We start from the raw sequence: 22,158 nt of genomic DNA on the forward strand, positions 1-22,158 counted from the left end.
TATTTAGAGAAGAGAAAATTATAAAAAATAAAATAAAATAAAAAATTAGCGAACGGAATATGCTACTTACTGTGCCTACTGCCCAACAAATGATGTGCATGTAGCATATCTCAACAGTAAAACCCCTAATTGTTGCTCAACATAATAACGTGGTCCATTTTGCAACTTGACATTGCTCCTGTTTGGTTGGTACTTGTCTTTTCCTCCACTTTCCAATTCTGAAACCAACCCTTAATTGTGGCATATTTACTGGATAGGGACGGTAGTAGGCTAGTGGCCTAGTAGGTTGATTCTCCTGTCCATAAACATTTTCTATACCCAAAAAAACAAAGAATCAGGATGTAATCGGTATACAACAAGATTATACAACACATGCACCACATTAGACATATAGGTGAAACTCATGTGGTGTGACATTATTGATGAAATATAATATTCTTAATTTTTTTCCTAAAAATATTAATTGATAATAATTAATCAAAATAGATAAAATATTGAATTATGAGACTTTCAAGAATTAAACATTGGAGGCCTCGTATGATCAAATTCTTTATACTATACATAATATTTCCCACAAGTTTTTTGAGGTCAATAAGAAGGAATCTCCTCTACCTAACCCCCTTTTTCTCTTTATAGCCTCGTGATTCTATGAAAATGAGATGAAAATAATGAGAAGGGCTTTGCCAAAAGGCAAAAACAATAATAAATAAAAGGTCAGATTTCAAGTACTGGCGGCTCTTGTAATCCTGAAATGCATGATGAGACGGACAATGATAGTGTCTACTCATAAACAAATTGCACGCATATGTTTTGAATGGTTTTTTTTGTTTTTTTTTTTGAGAAATAATATTAAGATGTGATATAAATATAAAAATTTATATTTTTAATTGAGAAAACATTTTAAGAAAGTTGTTCTTACCAAATTGAACTGCTCGAACTGCCAGAAAGTTTCAAAACTTTTCTAGAAAGAAACCCAAGAGCCTTTTGGGAAGATCAATAGAAAGGACATAGGGAATCACATAACTTGTTGGAAATGGTAAGAGGGGAAAGAGCGAGGTGGTGCGTGATTTGGGAATTAATCATTTGGTAAGAGTACTAGTACCAGATGCCCTATAAATAATTCTCTTTTCTCAAATAAGAAAAATTTGAAAAAAAGTTGCAAAATACAGGTCACAGTAGTCTCCTTATTATATATGGACTTGCTTGGGTAGCTACAGTGCTACCCTACACATTATTTTAATAAAATAAAATAACACGTCTCTCTCCTCTCTCCTTCACGCCCTTATCCTCGTACATCTGTTTTTTTGTCCTCTCCTTCATGCCCTTGTAGACCATTTCTACATAATTTGTCCCTCTTCTCAAAGGATATACGAGAGAAGTTGTGAATGAAGGGCCATTTCTCACAAAAACAAAGAAATCCACATAGCAACAAGCCAACAAGATATCCAACCCACGACTCTAAAAGCGTGTTTCTAGAGAGAGAAAGTGAGAGAGAGGGATTGGTACCAATGGTGGCTGGGAATGTGAGAATGGCAATGAGGTTGCAAAATTTGCCGGGGCGTTTAAAGCTGGAAACGCCACCTCCAAAACCACTGTTGTCGTCGCCGAGCTCGGGCAAGGTACCCCAGAAGGCGGTGTTCTCACGTCCATTCGGCGTGTACTTCCCACGCTCCTCCACGCAGGTCCAGTCCCGCCCGCTCGACGTCACGGAGCTGCTTCGTCTGGTGGAAGAGCTCCGCGAGAGAGAGTCGCTATTGAAGATCGAGCGAGCTGCAAAGCAAATTGACAGCTTGGAGGTGGAGAACCAGAGTTTGAGAACAGATGGAGGAGATGATGGAGAAGACGACAGAGCAAGAAAGAGAAGAAAAGAAATGAATAAAACAAATAAAGTAGGAAAGAGGGGAAAAAAAAAAACTAAAGAGTAAAAAATATTATTTTATTGATATATGAAAAATTAAGGGAATCTATTATGAGGTGTTTTTTTAAAAAGTGATTTGATTCTCTAAATTTTTCCTAAATTAGGAAAAATTGTTGGGTGTCTGTTGCTAGTACTTTAAGTGTGTGAACTGTGTAGAGTGGGGGGTTGTTAGCAAAAAAATATAATATGATATAAAGTAAAAAAATTTGTATAGAAAAGTAAAAAAAGAAATTGTATTGTAATGATTTTTTTTTATTTAAATAATAAAAAAAAAAAAAAACATTAATGTGATATAAAAAGGAAAAAAAATAGAAATTTTTTCATGTTGATTGTTATTGGAAAATGCAAAAAGTAAGAAAAAATGCATGAACAATAACAAAGCACTACTCTAGCCTGGACATGTCGTTCCAAACATAGCCTTAATTTAAGGGGATTTGAGCCGTTTGTTTTTGGTGGGGGGGGGGGGGGGGGGGGGGGGGGGGGCGAGACAATACGTAGTGAAGCAAGAAAAAATGAGTTTTGTACAAATCACTCTCTGAATCTATCTTTCATCTACCAAATTAACAAAATCTGTCAGTAGATTACAATATAAATGATATTCAGAGATTGTCGTACTATTTATATGATGTGATAAACTAACGGATTCTATTAATTTGGTGGATGAAAAATAGGTTTAGGGAGGGATTTGTTATTATAGTTTACCACAATGACCTTCCATAAATTTTTTGTACCACATTAAGTGATTCGTAATTTAGGTCAACTCTAATGACTAGTGGTACAATTATTTCTAATAATATATACTATAAATCTTATTATATTTCTTAAATATAGAAAAAAACAAATATCAAAAAACTCACCTGCAATAGATTTCTCTTCCATAAAAATCAAGGTTAAACTAAAATGCTAGTCAATATTTTAGAAAGTACTTTAGCTTCCATTATTTTATTAAAAAAAAAATGTTTTATCTTTCTCCTAACATTATAATTTTTGGGTTAAACATATTTTGACCTCTTTAACTTACAACCATTTTTTATGAAGCCCAACGAACTGACATGTGTGATACTTATACCTTTCAAACTATCAATTTGTCGTATTTAAGTCACTTTCTGTAATTCTTCCAAAAATACTCATATTTTCTTTAAATAAATTAATTAAATTGATATAAAAAAAATATATATAAATTTTGATTAAATACTAAAATATATAGAGTAAGGTTAGATTAGTATAGAAAGAATTTTCATGAAATTTTGATTTTAGTTTTTTGTTAAGAAAATAGGGGTATTTTTGGAAAAATTGCAAAAAAGTTGTTTAATTGCATCAAAATGGTAGTTTGATGGATCTACATGTCACATCTCAATTCGTGGGGCTTTATAAAAAAAAAAAAAATTATATTAGTTGACAGGGCCATAGTATATTTAACCTCTTCTCCTAGCATTGATTTGAAATAATATTTAAATATTAAGGAAGCAAAAAATAGCTTGGTTCCTTAGATTTATTTATTGTTTTAATTTAGGGGACCAAGCTATTTTTGTTTCTCTATTAAAATAAACTCTACAATAGTTTTCCATAGAGCACCGACAACAGTTTCTTTTTATTTTTTTGAAATTTAAGGAATCAAACTATTTATTACTTTCATATCCAAATATACTTTATAATAGCTTCAATTATATTTTCCTATACAAATCAATGGCAACAATTAGCTACAAATTGGATTGTAACTAATTCTTTTTACACAGCAGTTTAATAAAATTATATGTGTTCTTAAAGTATGTGAGAAGCACATACTTTATTATTAATACTATTAAAAAAACATGTGATTCTCATATGTTAAGAGACACTTGACAATTTATTAGACTAGTTTGTAGGAATTAACCACAAACCAGATTGTAGTTAATCTTTGGGAAAACTGCACTATTGATTTATTATCCCCTTGTAATATAAAAAATAATTGTGAGGTCCTTGTAGTAGGCTAAAATTACAAATTACTTAATGAAGTCGTTTTCCGTCAACGAACTTAACAGAAACTGTTAGGTTGCCACGTCAGTCCAATAAAAACACAACATGTGTCAATCTTAATTAAAAAATATATTAATTTATTATAAATTAAAAAGTTTAATTTATTTTTATTTTTTAAATAGGGACCGATGGTGCAGTTTTTCCTTAATTTATAACCAAATTGAGTTCGAGGAAATTACTCAAATCTAATATATAAAAATGACACTTTTTTTTTTTAATAGTATGCGAGATGTACATGTTTTTTAATAAATTTTCTTTCAACTTTGTTATTGCTATTAAAAATACATGTACTTTTTATATTCTCAAGAGAGACATGTCATTTTTATAAATTGAGTTGGAAGAGAAAAATTAACAAAAAATAAAAGAAAGAATATTTAAATGATATAAAAGAAATTAAAAAATATATCAAAGAATGTATTTGAATAAAAAAGTAAAAAAAAATAGCTTAGTTTCTTAATTTTTTTTTTTAAATATTAAAAAAAAAAAAAAAAAAACCGCTGCTAGTGTTATTACTATTCACCTGACTGTATACAATTGGAATTTTTGTATGCGAGGGAGGAAATAGAGTGGAATAAGAGAAGCGGCAGGCTGATAGGGTTATGATTTTGAAAAGGAAAAAAAAAAGTATAATCATTTTTGTGATTAGCTTAATCTATAATTGTTTATTAGTGTCAAATTCTGTTAAAAATTGATAGATTTCATTAGGTGCAACATCAACGTCACTAAAATGGCAACATGTGTCATTATTAATAAATAAAATATAAATATATTAAAAATATAAACATAAAAACGAAATAATATTAAAAAAAATAAATTGGTGGCAGCCATGGCCTGTGACCGGTAGCCACCCATTTATTTATTTATTTATTTGTTATTTTTCTATTTTTTTAAATAATATTATTTTTAGTTTTATATATTTACATTTTTATTTTTATTTTTTTTTTTTTTGTGTTAAAGATCCCTTTCAATATATAGAAAAATATCAATCGGTCAAATATCCAAGGTTATAATGAATCCCTAATAAACCAAATCAGAGGCACTATAGGTAGAGTTTCCTCAACACCAGGCAAGTCAGACTCGGATCATAAAAGACCACAGCTATTAAAAATAACCTAGACAACAGAAAAATTCATCTATCGATGCATGAACCATTACTGGAACAGGGAGAGGACAGGTAATCTGAGCTATGAAATAGCTTTGACAGCCCAGGTTTTGGTCTTAAACAAACAGAGCAGCTGCATAACACAACAACAACAAAACACAAAATATAAAAACCACTATGAATGCACAAGCTGAACCATAAGCACCACTCCCAACCCCCTTTTTGCTCGACGGTTTGGAAGAAACAGAAACCGTTCCTTGAAGATCAAAAGGGGCGAAACAATCAGCCATCTGAACCGCTCCAGAAAAATCTGGACCCTTCCTCAATCTCGACCACACGTTGCCTTGCCTACCAAAGAAACGGTTAACCCAAAGTAACTGCTCACAAATCAAACCGCCGTACCAGTAGAGATCCAGTGGCCATCTTCGTTGCAAGCATCTCTGGCACATCCATTAAATCAGCCAACGCCATAACCGTGAAGATCAGAAAGCCACATATTTAAGATCTGCAATGGCCTTCATAAAGAAAAATGGTAAAAACATGGGACTCCTCGACTTAGCCAGTAGATCCGTGAAATGAGTCTAAATCTTGGAAATTGAGACATCGGCTGGTTCTACGCCCACAATCAGCACCGGTCTCCGCAAATCAAAACCAGTAGATCTGTGAATAAAACCCTAGGCGGGAGAATGGGAGAGATCGTCCGCCATGGCATCCTTAAAAACCAACCACTTCACCCCAAGACAGGGCGAGAAAACAACCACTTATTCAACTTCGGTGCCGAGACACCAAAGAAGAATAAATCTTTATTGAAACAACAAAGCAACAACCAACAGAAACAACATGGGGGAGGAGCAGCTTCCCTCCGCCTCAAACTGGGCACTCAACCGAGATATTCTCTAAAATCGCCAATCGCCATAGCACTATTTGAAAAGGACAACTTCTTTATATTTTTTTTATTAAGAGCGATGTTTGTTGCTATTTTATTGGTGTTGACATGACACCTAGCCGAATTTGTCAAATTTTTTAATAAAATTTAACTCGAGTAATTTTGGTGCGTTTGGGTATCGAATATTTCGAATATGAATAATATTCTGAATTTGATCACGGATTTCAAGGCAATGAAAATGTGTTTGAATGTTGAATATAATTTTAGATTATTTTGAATATGTGTTTAGGTGTTGAATTTGAAAGATTAGAAAAAAGTGTGTTATAATAGTATAAAGTGATTGGAAATGATTGAATTGTATGAAAAATTGTGTATAATGATTGGTATGGTAAAAAATAATAATAAAAAATATATGATGGGTTTTTAAAAAGTGTTTTATAATAGTATAAAATGATTGTAAATGATTGGATTGTATGAAAAGTTGTGTATAATGATTGGTATGGTAAAGAATAATAATAATAAATATATGATGGGTTTATTCAAACTATTCAAACTTTATTCAAGTGACCCATGAATTTTATTCAACTTGGATTTGGGTATAGATTTTTGAATAAAAACCTGGTTCGAATATTGAATAATATTAAATTAGGCCGATCACTGATGCATTATTCCTTTTGAAAAACCTTTTGAAGGGTTATTTGTAATGGTCAAAATGTTGTCGGATCTAGGGGTGGGCGTTTTGGCCATATACCACCTACTGGCTGAATTCCGACCGCCACCAACGGCTGATAAGCGGGAAGAAAAACTCAATTCCCACGGCCTTTCTTCGCCGGACACCGAGTAGAGAGTTAAATATTTTAAAATATACTTTTTTTTTTTTGGACCGACGTCCTTTTGCACGTTTGTTTGGTTTCATCGCATTCTCAAAACCCTATCAGGCTGTCCCTTTAACGTTTTGCACGTTTTGATTCATTGCATTCTCAAGAGCCAATGTGTACCCGACGTCCCTCTCTGTTTCCCGCACTCTCTCAAGTCTTTGGAAGCTTCGTTCGAGCTTCTTCAGGCTCCGTCTCCCTCAGACCGCCGCCCCCCTCTCAGCGCCGCCGAAATCCGTTCTCCGAGTTCTCTCATTCTCTGAATCTTGGTAGTTGAAGACTTTAACCGTTGTTAGTTGAAGGCTTGAAGCTTCGAAACACTTGACGGGCCACGGCGAGACACTGCCGTCTGCATAGCAGTGCCAGTGTATGTGTATCACTGTAAGTCTGCATGTAACCCTTATGGCCTTTGTTTTTTTTTTTGGTTTTTCAGGAGTCTTCACTTGATTAACTATGTAAGTCGATTTTTTTTGTCTCCATTTTGCATATCTCATCAGGTGCTGCAGACTTTGCAAGTAACTCTGAAGGCTGAGGCCTGATTTCATCAGGTGCTACTGCTGCAGTCTGCAGACTCTGTAAGTAACATTAGTTAAATTCTGCATGTTTGTTAGTTGTTACTGAGTTGCTCTGTAGTCTGTATCTGAAATGGCTGAATAGAGAGTTTCTGTTGTTGGTATCTGAAATGTTTGTTACTGAGTTACTCTTGTATCTGTAAATAACCCTATATTTCATTTATGCATGTCTTGATGGCCTCTATTTTGGTTCTGTTCTTGGTGATTGAGATTAGAACTGAGTATAACATTTATTTTGTTACTGATTGAGATTAGAACTAAGTATGGATTCTAGTAGTTAGTAGTTTTCTTATTGGACAGTGGACACTTGGGGTCTTGACTCTTGGACAGTGGCCTGCAGTGACTTCTATTTTTTTTTTCTTATGTTGATTGTGGAGTCTTCATTCTTGGAGAGAATGCTAATTTTCTATTTTATTTATTGCATGCTCTTTCTTTGAATGAAACTCACAGTCATTCATTCAAAAAGGAATGAGTTGAAACTTGAAACAATTTGATATGTGTTGTCTTGTAAATAAGTTATCTGTGTTATCTTGTAAACAATTTATCTTGTTCACGAATAATGAATCATACAAAATTAGAGAAAAAGAGAACATATATCCTGTTGATTAGTTAATTAGTTATGATTATCGGAACCGTGTTGATTAATTAGTTTTCTTCTTGACAAATTAATTAATTAATTAATTTTTTTTTTTTTGTGAGCTGACAAATTAATTGTATAAATATCACTCATGATCCAGTAAAGAGCGTGGCACAAAAGAATCTGGCCCCAAAAAAGTTATAATCGGGCCCAATAAAAAAAGTTCAAACCAGGTCCAGTAAAATGGCTGGCCCAACATATTTCGCCTTCCGCATGTGACTGCTACTGACTAGGCGGTGGCGGTAAATTACGAAAATGCCACTCAATTGAAAAAAGTCAGTGGTTATGCTGACTTTTCCGACTTCGGCGGTGGTGGGGTGGAAACCCCGTTTTCGCCATCGTATTATCTGACACCCACCCCAGTCAGATCCAAACGGTTGGCTATTGAGAAACTTCTTATTCCACAACAAACCCTTTCCCTTTTATAATTATAAAATTCTAAAAAAGAGATAATCTGTTTCAAAGTGAAAGAAGGATGGGTCTATTTTATGGTGGAGCTCAGTTGAATGAACACAATGTGTACTACAATTTCACATGAGTAATGTTGTACTTTACATCAAAATCACGCCATGGTAGCATAGCATGGGCTAGTAGCTTTTTTTTTTTAATAAAAAAAAGAGGCTATTCCAAGGGCTACTAATAACCCATGCGATGTCACAATACAACACGATGATTATGATGTGGTTGTGATGTGAAGAATAGCATTTCTCATTTCACACCGTTGATGGGGTGTCACCATTTTTTTATGTACCTGATCTATCACCTATGGCACCAAGGAATTAAATGAAATTTTGGAAGGTTCTAAAAAGTCACACATCTTGTGTTTATAAGTGGTTTATTAAATAACTTTTGTAAACTAAATGGATGGTCTAGATGAAGGACTACTGTTCACATGTCACCATATGAGTTGGAGTGATCGTGTGGATGAATGATGACAAACAACAATTTTATGGAACATGAGTTTTGTCTTGTAACTTTCTATCTTCTTCCTTCAACCCACAAGAAGGAAAACCATAGAATCAGCCACCATGGTCGGACAGGCAGAGCAAAACCGCTCATCGCCCGAGGATTAAACAAAGAAGAAGAAGCGCAAGATTGGTGGTGGATGGTCTGGAATTATGAGCACTGAGTCATTTGAGTCTTTGGGATTATCTGAACCCACTTTCAAGGCTATTAAGGATACAGGATTTCAACATATGACTCAGGTATAGCTCGTTTTCTCTAAGGATTTATTTTTAAACCTTTTTTTTTTTTTTTTTTTTTCTTTTTCCGGTTTTTTTTTTTATTTCTTTTACTTGTTTGGTAGCTCAGAAAACTGAGGTGGAGGAAAGGGAAGGAAAATTATGTTTGTCAAGCTGTCTATGATATTTATCAAATATGTGAAGCCTTACTAAGTCGAACTAAGTTTATTTTGGATTATGAGTACTTAGTAATGCTCTTTGTTGGGTTCGTATGAACTTACCCTAAGTGATGTTGTAGAGTCGCCTTCTAGCACAAATAAAAAGTCATCGGCTTTTCCAAATTAAATAACATTGTGAGTCTTTGGCTTCATTGTAGTTCTCGTATATAGAACTTTTCCAAGGAAAAAAAATCCTATTTCACTTTGTATAGAGCAAAAGCATGGGGTTTTCATGGTAATCTCAGGCAGATTGTTTTATGTTCAGTTTGCAAAGAGTGTTATCAAACATATTTTTATTGTACTTCATGTTTGCAAGTTTGTGGGAGCCTTATGCTTAGTAAAATATTTAACTCTATTTAAAAATGCAGATTTAAGCCAGAGCAATCCCACCACTTTTGCTTGGCAAAGATGTTCTTGGAGCTGCGAGGACAGGTTCTGGGAAAACTCTAGCTTTTCTAACCAGCTGTGGAGTTGTTATATCACATCCGTTTTACTCCTTGTAATGGAATGGGGGTGGTCGTAATTTGCCCAACAAGGGAGCTCGCAATACAGGTAAAAGCACTAGGTCATTGCTAATTGTTAGAGCAATTTCTCTTGATTAATATGAAATCTTACCTTCTCATCTAAGATGCCTATACTACATTTTCTAAGTGAAGGTGGTTTCGTTCCTTTAAAATTCTAAAAAGTGCTTCCTTCTTAGCCAACACCTTTTTGAACAATAAGCAACAATTTCAATCCACATTCTGCAAAGAAGGGAAAGAAAGGGCTTATACTGTAGTTGCTTGACAATTCTCATTTTGGTTGCACCAGTTGTATCTTTTGCATTTTCAAAGTAAAGATACTAAAAGTTTGATGGTTTTGTCACATAAGCATAGGATTCACTTCTGTAATTTGCTATTGATATAGTCAACTATCTTTTAATACCTATGAGGCACAAAAGGCCCCAATTTATATACTGAAATTCAATTATTTTGCAGAAAGAAATTAAATGACTTAATTGGTTGATTTGACTGAAATAATCATTGCATGTTAATATTTTTCTTCCATAGTACTGATCATGGAAGTTGTGGGCATAATTCGTTTTGGAATTGGTAATATCTTTGATTTGAAAAATCAACGTATTAAAAGATTGTAAAGATGTTATATCTTTGGATGTCGGCGCATAGATTGTAAAGATGCCATACGCTGATTTTTTACTTTCTTGTTCGTTTCGGTCCTCTAATTAGGGGCTCCTTTGTATACTTCCTGTGTACTACGGTTGCGCCCCTCTGCGCTTTTTAATGAATTCTTACTTATAAAAAAAAAAAAGATTGTAAAGATGTGAAAAAACCAGATTAATGTTGTTAAATCACCAGCTTTCCTAAAAGGTTACGCTGATAGGACTCAAGGGGTTGGCTCAAATGGTAAGGGTCTTGGTCTTTGTGGTAGTCCTATAAGGTCTAAGGTTTAAATCATTTTGGGTGCAAACAATTCCTTGGGACTAGCCCGCCAGCAAAGCCGGAGTATTATCCGATCTGCGTGAAGGAGACGCTTTACACGGGTTCGAAGTTTATCTAACAGGGGTGGGTACACGAAGTGACCTTGCCTTGGAGGGGTTCCTCGTTATTAAAAAAAAAAAGGTTACATTGATAGGAAATGGTGAATTTAATTATTTAATTATATTCTATCACTCCTTCAAACGTGTGGGTTTAAACTCCTCTTCAACAAGTGAGGCCTAGCATGTAAAATATTTAGCTGAAATGAGAGATAAATTATTGATGTAGGGTTCGAACTCAAATCACGACTTTGATATTATGTTAAATTACTAATTGTCTTAAAACCTTAAGCCAATAGAAAAATGTGAATTTAATAATTTAATTATATACTACTTTGGGGAAGAAAATGGAAATTTGGATATGAAAAAGCTCGGTTCTTAAATAGTTTTTTGATAAGTGTAAAAAATGGTGAAACAAAAGTTTATCTTAAATAGTTAGCATGTGATACTAATGAAAATTTGGAGTCACATTTATTTTGCATCTCCTACTGACCATTATGTTTCACATTATATTTGATGTGTGAAATGCAAATAAAGATTAGGAAGCAGCCATGGAATTCACACTTTTCTATGTTGTTACCTTCTAGGCTTCTACATTTCATTTTCATTCTTTGCTGTGTGATGCTGACTAATTCACCATTCAAATAATTCAGACCCATGCTGTGGCAAAAGACCTTCTCAAGTACCACTCTCAGACTCTTGGTTTGGTTATTGGTGGTTCAGCTAGAAGAGGCGAAGCGGAGCGTGTTTTGAAAGGAGTAAATTTATTAGTAGCAACCCCTGGTCGACTTCTTGACCATCTGCAAAATACCAAGGGATTCATTTATAAAAACTTGAAGGTAATTTACACACACAAAAAAAAATACTTAAAATTCTTTTTTTTTTTCATTATTATCGGTAGAACTAAATATGCTTTATACTGTTGGTTCTAGATCTTCGGTTTTTCCTTCCAACTTTTTCTTTAGGTATTCATGTCATTTATGCGATGCTGGTTGTAATCTTCATTAAGAAATTTGCCAGGGGCCTCAGTTTTTAACATTATATTTTCTGAAGCTAATGCTAGTTATTCAATCCATATTAAGCTATATGTGTTCTTATATACGTTCTTTTCTTTTTAAACTCAAACATGCAGTGTCTAATAATCGATGACGCTGACAGGATACTGGAAGCAAACTTTGAGGAAGAAAAGAAGCAGATTATTAAGCTTCTACTAAAGGTAAACTATATGGATCATAGAGAGACTTAAGGCAGTTATTAGATGGAAGTAAACGGGGTATGGAAGTTGAGTGTTGCGTCGAGTTTTCCCTAAATCTACCACTAAGGCCAGGCTGTATTTGGTTCTCAGATAGAAAAATGGAAAGGAAATGATAATGAAGAAAAAATTACTTTTTCCTGCTAGCATATTTAATCCAATTTAGATTATTTTTCTTTCCCTCCGTTGGCTACTTTCCAAGATCCTAGTAGAGGGAAAGTAACATTGTATATAAATGTGTTCTGAAAGAAGGTTGCAATAATTGGATGGGCAGACATGGTCCTTAGAGCAATGTTAGCTGTAGTGCCAAAGTACGTTGATCAAATGCCCTAATTTTTAATAATGTTGTTGCATTAACCAGGTTGTTGAACTTGTTTCTTGGTTATATAAGACGGGAACTTTTTTTTTTTTGGATGAATATATAAGATGATATTAGATGAAAATTTAGCTTCTTCATAATATCTGTATATGATTTAAAGAACTGTCTCAACTAATGGTTTCAAATAGACTATGCCCATTATAGATTCTATCACTTAAACTGAATCGTTGTCTGTGTATGGTGGGTCAGGGGCTAGGATATTGCTGCTAAGGACATAGCAACTAGCCAAGTAGTCGTAAATCTCTACATCAATTGTGAAATTTATTTTCCTGGTATTCTTTCACCAGACAATCTTTGGTTTTGGTTTGCAATGTATTGATTAGATCTGGAAATTATATACTCCTTTGAATTAATTCTTTCCGTTAGTAATTGAAATTGCATACTGTATTGTGGGTGGTAGTATCCAAGGTTCGTTAACTGATTGTGAGTTGCTGCTCAATGTGCAGAATAGGCAAACGGCTTTATTTTCAGCCACCCAAACTAAGAAGGTTAGTGCATCGTATACAAACTTCATACTAGTTAATCTTTTTCCTTTTCCACTTTTCCATATTACAACAATTTTATTCTGTTTATCATTTTCATATTTCAAATTTCCTTTTGTGTAGAAAATCCAGTATTAACATAATTCGCTCTTCTTTTGATTGTGTTTATGTAGCAATAGTTTGATTTTGACTGGGATTCTAATGGTTTTTCCTGTTAATTTGTAGGTTGAGGATCTTGCACGCTTATCATTTCAGACAACTCCTATCTATATTGATGTGATCATGTGGATGATGGAAGAAATAAGGTAGAAATGTAATATAAGTTTTAATATATATAATTGTATTGAGCTGCATTACGCACATAAATAGCTACAGTGACAGAGAGAGCTCTTCTATCAAATAGGAAACAGGAGTATAAGGAAAAGCTTTAAAGATATTGTCCCTGGTTATATCTTTTTTTTTTTTTTTTTTTAAAAGAGTGAGACCCTCTTAATATGAAGATGCACTTGGTGCATCCAAAGTCCACCTTGTTAATACAGACTCTCTTAATAGATTCCACATATATTTATATACGCTCTAAGTTACATTAGGTTGCTTGCTTTTCAGCCTCACCTGTAAAATCTGACAAGGTCCTGGGTGTTATAGGTCACCAATGAAGGGCTGCAGCAATGCTATTGTGTTGTGCCCGGTGCCGAGAGATTTATTCTTCAGTATTCTTTCTTGAAGAGGAATCTGTCATAGAAAGTGATGGTCTTCTTCTCTTCTTGTAACAAGGTCAAATTTCATTCTGAACTACTGAGATATATTCAGGTGCATTGCCTTGATATCCATGGAAAGCAAAAGCAGTTGAAAAGGACAAATACGTTTTTTAAACATTTGCAAAGCAGAGAAGGGCATCTTGCTGTGTACTGATCGATGTTGCTGCTCGTGGGCTGGATATTCCTGACGTGGTATATTTCTTTTCTTTACCAAGTGACGTTGGATCCATTTGAGTCCAACGTCACCTGGACTGCTAGGTGGGCTGCCCGATTTGGGTCACAAACCGGGCCAAACTTGGACGACACCTTGCTGACGGATCCATTTGAGTCCCGACAAAATGCTCTCAAAATTTATGCTCCGTTTGTTTCGACGTAAAATGGTTTCCGTCGTAAAATATTTTCGACGAAATCAATTTCAAAAGAAATTATTTTCTCGAAAATATTTTTCGGCGTTTGGTTCGCACGAAAAAATTACGAAAAGTGAAAATGCAACTGTCGCCGGAATCCGGCGAACATGTTTGGCCGGATCCGGCCAAAATTGCCGGATTCCGGCAGGACACCTCCTGGCCCGGTCAGATCCGGCCTGATCCGGTCATTTTGGCCGGATCTCGGCAGGATCAGTGGCCGGATCCGGTCAGATCCCGCCGGATTCCGGCCATTTGGGCCGGATCCGGCGGGGTCAGTAGCCGGATCCGGTCAGATCCCGCCGGATTTCGGCCATTTGGGCCGGATCCGGCGGGGTCAGTGGCCGGATCCGGTCAGATCCGGCCGGATCAGTGGCCGGATCCGGTCAGATCAGGCCGGGTTCCGGCAGGTTTCTGTCCATGGCCGGATTCCGGCAGCCGGCGGTGTTCCGGCAACCGGATTCCGGCGGTTGGCGGTATTCCGGCGGCCGGCAGGATTCCGGTGGTCGGGTTCCGACGCCGGCATTATTCCAGTGACTTGATGATGCCGGATTCCGATGCTGCCTATTTTCGAACGACCGACTATTGTAGGATTTGGACAGTCAGATATCAAACGTGCGTGTAAGGACAAATAATATAATTTTGGAAAACGATTTACGGTTTTAAAAATCGTAAATCGTTTTCCAAAAATTAAAGAAGGTTTTACGGTCAAACCGAAAATGATTTTCGTTGACCATTATTTTCGCCCCTACCAAACACCGTAAAATATCGAAATCATTTTCCGGAAATCATTTTACGCCGAAACAAACGGAGCATTAGTTGAAGGAGACGGATCATGCATTAGTGGACCGGAAGTACTTTGTTTATTAAAGAAAGTCGTTTTGTCAACAAACAAATACCAACCATGTTTTCCTGGAGACAGTTGAAGCATCGCTTCATTTTATTCAAAGGTAGATATTATCAAAGTACGGACGGATACAGATATAAAAATGTCTTTTCCATGAAAATTCCCTAAAGCATTTTGTTACTTTTGGTTAGTGTTGTCATTTTGTTGATGAAGGGTTTTTCTTAGAGATGGAACCAGCTATTTCTTTCAAAATGCTCTTTGTTTTTTTTTTTTTTTTTTTTTAACATAAATATTAGCAGATAATTCAAAATGTAAATTACTCAAAATTACTTTTACCTATACCTCAAATGAAAACACCTTCTTATAAACATTTTTTTAAAAAAAAAAAGAAAAACATTGTAAATAACATTAACAAACAAAGCTTTAAAAGTATCTTAGGCTTTTGATTCAATGTACTGCTGACCTTCCACTATGTAGATGGAATAGACCGTTTGTCTATATATATGTGTTGTCAAAGCAATGGAGGATAAGAAGAAAGTAGGTGCTTCTTTCTGCGCAAATGCTTCTTTTCTTCTGCAAATAATTCATCTCCTTCACTTTTTTTCAACTCTCTTCTCATTTTGTACCTTCAACTGGCAAGATATCTCACTTAAAGTTCCTCTTTTTTTTGGCAACTTCACTTTAATGTTTTGGCCTTTATGATAGGGTACTGTATTGGTAACTGCAAGCCACCAACATAATAATTGTACTTAATGGTAATAATACCCTCAAGGCTGAAAAACAGGTTTGAATTAATGACTTCTTGATGACCCACTTTCTCTGGTACACTCTTCTTATTTTTTTTCTCTCTACTTCATTTGGATCAAATTTTGCTGAATATTGCAGAAACAGAACAAGGATATAAGAGTACCTTTGACGCTGTGATTTTGCAAACTAAAAATACGTTTGGCTTTCAAATCTGTTGGTGGCAGTCAAATGTATTTATAAATCGCACGTTTTGAAATTGTAAATCAAAACAGACCAAGTTTCATACCAAAAGTTACTTGTCAATGTCCTAATCAAGTGTTTGTTTATTAACTGCAGATCATACTGGTTTTGGCACCTCAGAGTCTAAGCAAATGGGCTTCTGTTGGGGTGACATTCCAGGGATGCTGAATTAGCTTGGAAGTATAACACTTGAATTTAGATGTTTGATGCATAAGGAACAAGTTTTACCAGAGACATACAGTACTTTTTACTAGTCTCCTTATTTTCACTTCATGGTAAAACAGAAAATTGTTCAAATGGAGAACTGTAAGCTTTGTAGTTATAAAAGAGAGCTTTTACTTCACATAAATTGTCCAATGTATTCCATCCTCTTTTGAAGTACAAAATCTAAGGAAATATATGATGCACTTTGTACTAGCAAAAAGGAAGAAGCCAGAGAGAAGAAGAAGAAGAGTACTGTTGCTTTTAATTCATTTTACTTTTGTTTTTGGTTTTGTTTTTATGTTGTTAAGGAATACTGCTTGGAAATTTACTTTCCAAGTACTTTCAAAGATGTTTTGAAAGAGTTGTCTTAAAATTCAGTAGTGCTGGCTCCTTTATTAGGTAAGAACTCTCCGTCAGAGTTAGGTCGAATTGCACGTAATGTGTTAAAGAATATTAATTAAATGATTAAATTAATTTATTTTTATCCGTTTAAACTTTTAAAATAAGTGGTGATTTAACAAAATAATAAAAGCAGATATCATGAGATTAAATATTTCAATTAAATATTCCATGTGACATGGAAGGAGAGGTGTTAAAATATTAATTAAATGATTAAATAAATTGTTTTCTATCGGCTTAAACTTTTGAAAAGAAAAAAATGTGATTTAACATAGAGGAGTTATAACCAATTACCAAAGATAAAAACTCAAATTTGATGGCCCAAAATTAAGAAAAGAAAATTCCTTCAGATACACCATATATTTGCTTGAGGATTTGGCTAAAAAAAATAGTACAACACATTTTCTGTCCTGAAATTAAATCTGAACTATTGAAAAAAAATTATTATTATTATTTTACAAATCCTACTGCCAAATCCTTTACTTGAGCTCATGGTATTTTTTATTTTTATTTTTTTTGAACAAATCAGGATACCATCTTCATTGATAAAAAACTGACCCAAATTAGGGTCTAGGGAGAACTTGCACCCTAAGAACAATAGGAAAAATAAGAGTAGGAATATCCTCTAACCAAACTTGATTTTGCCTGGTGGAAACCGCATGTTTTGCAAGAGCATGAGCTGCACCATTTGTTTCCCTAAGAGCATAGACGACACAAGAGGATCTGAAACCAACCAATTCCTGCTGAATACTTTCCACAAAATGCCTAATTCGGCTGGCATGAGGAGGGGGTCCGACTGAATCTCACGTACAACTGGTAGAACATCCCCTTCAAACAAAACATCAAAAAAACCAACCTCCTTGCTGAAAAGAACAACATGGGTGGCTGCCATCGCTTCGGTCACTATAGGATCAGCTACCATTTCGAGCTCATGGTAATTAAGATGTCCTTTAAATAAAAATAAAGGTAATTAAGATGCATTTAAGTAGTAAGATACGTTGATTGTTGAAAGTCTTCGATTCTGATGGAAAGAAAGAAAGTAGGGGGTTTCACTCTGTGGTGGCATTTATTTTGATGAGTGAACTTGTTCTCTCTCTGCCTCGTTCTTTTTTGTTCCATTAAAGCTCTTTCTTTGAAAATTCAATGCAGTGTTTTTAAAGCTGAATCGACATTTATCCATAAAAGTGACTCATGAGTGAGATTCGAACTCTGCCCATTGGTGCTACTCTTCAAATATTAATATTTGAGTGCGGTTAATATCATCAAAACATTAATAAACAATTATTTGTTCGAATTTAAGATAATTCAAGTAAATAGTTGTGAGAGACCGCTTATAGGACCCACCTGACCTAATACGTGGTTGGGTAGCTCAATTTTTATTTGGTCAGGTGAATCTCATAAGTAGTCTCTCACAATTACCTATTTAAATTTCCTCAAAATTCAAACAAATAATTATAAAAGATCCCAAATCACGTGCGTACATAATATGCAAGAGGATCGGAGCTCATTTAATAAGCACAGTTGGCCTCAGTCGAGGCAATTTAATACCCATGTGAGATTGTGGGCTGCATTATACACTGAAATAAATGCTTTTGTACATTAAAAGAGAAATATATATATATAGGCATGCATTGTGTCTTCGACATCTAAATCATGGCCAAAATTTCACCATTGCTCCACTGCTTTCAACACAGCCTGGATTGATCGATCATGATCCTCTCATTTTATTTTATTTTTATTTTACAATTTTAGGAGATGACATATCGTGGCGTGCTCCATGTGGATTTTTTTGCACATGGGTTAGGTCACCATGCATATGCATTAACTATAATATTATAAAATAAAATAAAATAAAATCATGGCATGATTGGTTGATGTTTTGTGGCATATTAATTCTCCAATGTCGAATATTTTTGGCGTATATGGATGATATTCCGGCATCCAGTTGTATGTTTTTTGCCTTTTTGGTTTTTGTTTCCTTAGATCGATCTAGGTATACCCAATTAATTAATTATTATTTTTTTTTTAATTTTTGTTTTTGCATGTCCACCCAAGAGGGGATGCGAAATTTGAACTAGTGACTTTCGTTTCATGAGACGTGCTCCCCAACCGATTGAACTACCCCTTGAAGACAGCTATACCCAATTAATTATTACAGCAAAAAACTCAAATTAATATGCTGGAGTTCCTTCATATATGCCATACATATATATGTTAGGTTATATATGAAGATGAGGGGTAATAGATACACTAGTTGCATAATTGAAATTCCAATTAAAAAAAAAAAAAGATAAAAAAAGATAAAAAGAATATAACTTCACGAAAGGGTATCGAATTATACGTCGTTTTGAGATAAGAGTACTGAATTAGCAAATGTATCAAACTTGGGTATTCATGTTTCGAAATGTCTCACTTAATGGTATTCTGTTAGGAGTTACTGTTAATCCTACCAAAATTTCCAAAATACCTAGGTTTTTTTTTTTTTTTAAAAAAAAAAATTATAAAATTTTTCAAAGATTCAGGCATGGGTATTTTTGTAAATTCCGTTAAATTCTGACCAACACCTAAATCCCAGCATTTTTTTTTTCCTAAAAAAAATGAGTATTTTGGGTACTCCGTTAGGATTTAATCGCAAATCCAAACGTACTACCTTTAAGTGAGACGTTTGAAAATGTAGATACTCCAGTTTGAGACGTTTGCTAGTTCAGTAGCCTTATCTCAAAACAACGTATAATTCGATACATTTTTACAAAGTTATCCCAAAAAATAAAAAAATAAAATAAAAGAAAAAAATGATTGTGTTCACTTCGAAACCCCCATCGCTTTCGTTGATCTTTCTTTGGGTTTTACAAGAATTTGTTAATATTATTGATTTTTTTTAAAAAAATTGAATAAGGAAAAGGTTACAGGAAATCGAAGGATCCTGCCCATTCTTGATCCGAAATGAATAAGAAGTGAACGATCTTATAAATGAAAAAGGGATGGGTTTCTCAACAATAGACTAAAATCAAACTAAAATAGTGCCAAAATAATTACAAAGGATATGAAATTGGTCAAACAAGTGATTTGGTCATCGCTTTCAAAGGACGGCACAAGGCGGTTAAGGCAAGCCTATATATACTGTACCCTTACTTGGGAACAACGGCAACCACCTTTAAAGTTCAAATTAAGAACTGCAAAATAGAGCGGCATCACATAAATTCAGAAACAAGAGTCTTTCCTAAAGGAAGACAATGACCTATGTAACATAAAACTACATAAACAAATAAATAGAAAAAAGCCCAAAGAACAACAACTTCAGCATCTAACAAAGCGGAGAAGAGCAAAAGACCCGGCATCGACGTGTAAGATCCACGTTCCAGCGCGTGGAAGGCAGAAGATTAATTTTAAGTGAGAAATTTAGGTTCACAATTTGTAATTTTGTGTGATTATACCATAATTACACAGTGGTGAAATTATGAATATCTCAATTCTTGTAGAAATAATTTTCTTATAAACTATTCAAGTGTCTGAGGTTTATCCGTGTGTCCACATGGAGTTTTCATCGTCATTATAAAAAAATTAAAAAAGAAGAAGCACTCAACCTTATTCAATAACAACAAAGAAGAAAATTTTAATCATGCATGTCTGTTGAGATTAACATCGTCTAAAATTCTTACGGTAGTATGTAAATTTTCAAAAAATCTTAATTATTATCTTCAAATTAAATGGCTGTTAATTTGTTATAAGTATTCATTTTTTTTTTTAAAAGACAGAAATTAAAGATATAATAAATGCCGAGGTTATAAATTTTGAGTTAATAAAGATGATAAATACTGATATAATAATTTAATTTAGGGAAAAAAAAAAAGAAGCTCTTTGGCCCCTAAACTATTGCCATTTTTCTACTTACACCACTAAACTTCAAAAGTGGCATTTGGGTACCGGAAACTAGGAGTGTGCAAAACCCGCATCTCCTGCCCCGCCCTGCAGAAGACTAGGTCTCCTTCTCTTTTTTTTTTTCTTTTTTTTTACTGTTACAGGTCCAAAAATGGGATACCGTGTGGGGCGGGACAGGTCGTGTGTTGGGGTTTTTTAAAACCCCGGGAAAAAAAAATAAACGAAAAAAAACCCTATGTTGATAAGTTCTAGAGTATTCCTTTCACCGCCCTAACCTCCCCTGCCTCTCATGAGTCACGCCTTAGTCCTCACTTCTTCGTTCTTTCTTCATCTTCATCTATTTTTTTGAGAAATGTATAGCCTATTCATTCTTCATCCTCGTTACTATTCTCTTTCATCAGATCAGGGCACCACACGAAATCTTCAACAACGAAGATGAATCGTCTAGCCGTTTTGCTCTGTCTGATGAAGATAGAAAATTGAAGAACGTCGATGCACGTTCTGTGGTCCAGCCCCTACAAGCTTCGGTTGAACGCTCGAATTTATTTGGTCTACTCTCAATTTTTATTTTTTTTGTTGTTTCTATTTATTTTTTACTTGTGTTTGTGTTTGTGTTAGTGGTGGTGTGGCCTGTAGAGGAGTTTGTGTTGGTGTTGCAGCTAGTAGCCAGTTAGGAAAAGAGTGATTCTGCAAAATACTTGTCCCGCATAGATACAACACATTTTGTGCGGGCCACGAGTATGATTTTTTGCATCCACAAGGGTGCGGGGCGGGGGCAAAAAGGGCAGAAATTTTCCCCGCCCTGTGCACACCCTACGGGAAACGACTATGTTGTAAAAGGTCACATCTTTAGCAACTAGCGTGAACCTCTTTCTTTTTTTTCTTTTTTTTTTTTAAAAAACCTAGTGTGAAAATAAACGAAAAGGTGGTCAAAATGCGCCACACATGACCCAGTTGGTGTTTTTTTTGTCCTCAAAATACAATCAAATTATTAGAAAAAAAAAAAAAAAAAAAACTTTAATAAAAAACAAAGGGTTGACTTGGTCAGGAGTGGTTCGACCACCCTTTGTGTATTATGAGGGAGCCTAGTTTTTTGTGGTTGAAAACCTTTTCATTTTTGGGTGGCCAACCTTAGGGTTTTTTTTTTTTTTTCTTCAAATGATTTTACAAGTATTTTGAAAATAAAAATACTAAAAAAGTAATGTGATACTCACGTAATCAGTTTTTTATTCATTTTGAAGTCATAATAAGCCAACAAAATGACCTTTTTGGAACAGATCTAGAGGTAATTTGAGGGAGCCAAATGGTATTTTCTTTAAAAATTTTAATAGTGTAAGTACAAAAATAATGGTAGTACGTTGAGAAAGTTAAAGTGTAATTTTCTCCATTAATTTTAAAACAATAGTCACCATTTTAAGGTAGAATATACTTAGAATGAGGATATGATCCTGCCTGTACCACAACCCCGACCAGGACCATTTGTACTGCTGTACACACACACACACACATATATATATATATATATATAGATTTGTTAATTTTCTCAAAAGAAGCACCGAAAAATTAGGGCAGGTAGGGAGTCAGAAAAACACCTCTTTTTCTTTTCTTTTCTTTTTTTTTTTTTTTTT

At 34.5% G+C, this 22,158-nt stretch overlaps 1 pseudogene; it reads left to right on the forward strand.

Moving 5' to 3' along the window:
- Positions 1-1,508: 1,508 nt before the first annotated feature.
- On the forward strand, positions 1,509-14,389 carry LOC133860555 (DEAD-box ATP-dependent RNA helicase 27-like; annotated as a pseudogene).
- Positions 14,390-22,158: the final 7,769 nt, after the last annotated feature.

This window comes from Alnus glutinosa, chromosome 2 (genome assembly GCF_958979055.1).
Source record: "Alnus glutinosa chromosome 2, dhAlnGlut1.1, whole genome shotgun sequence".
In the NCBI taxonomy this organism is placed as follows: Eukaryota; Viridiplantae; Streptophyta; class Magnoliopsida; order Fagales; family Betulaceae; genus Alnus; species Alnus glutinosa.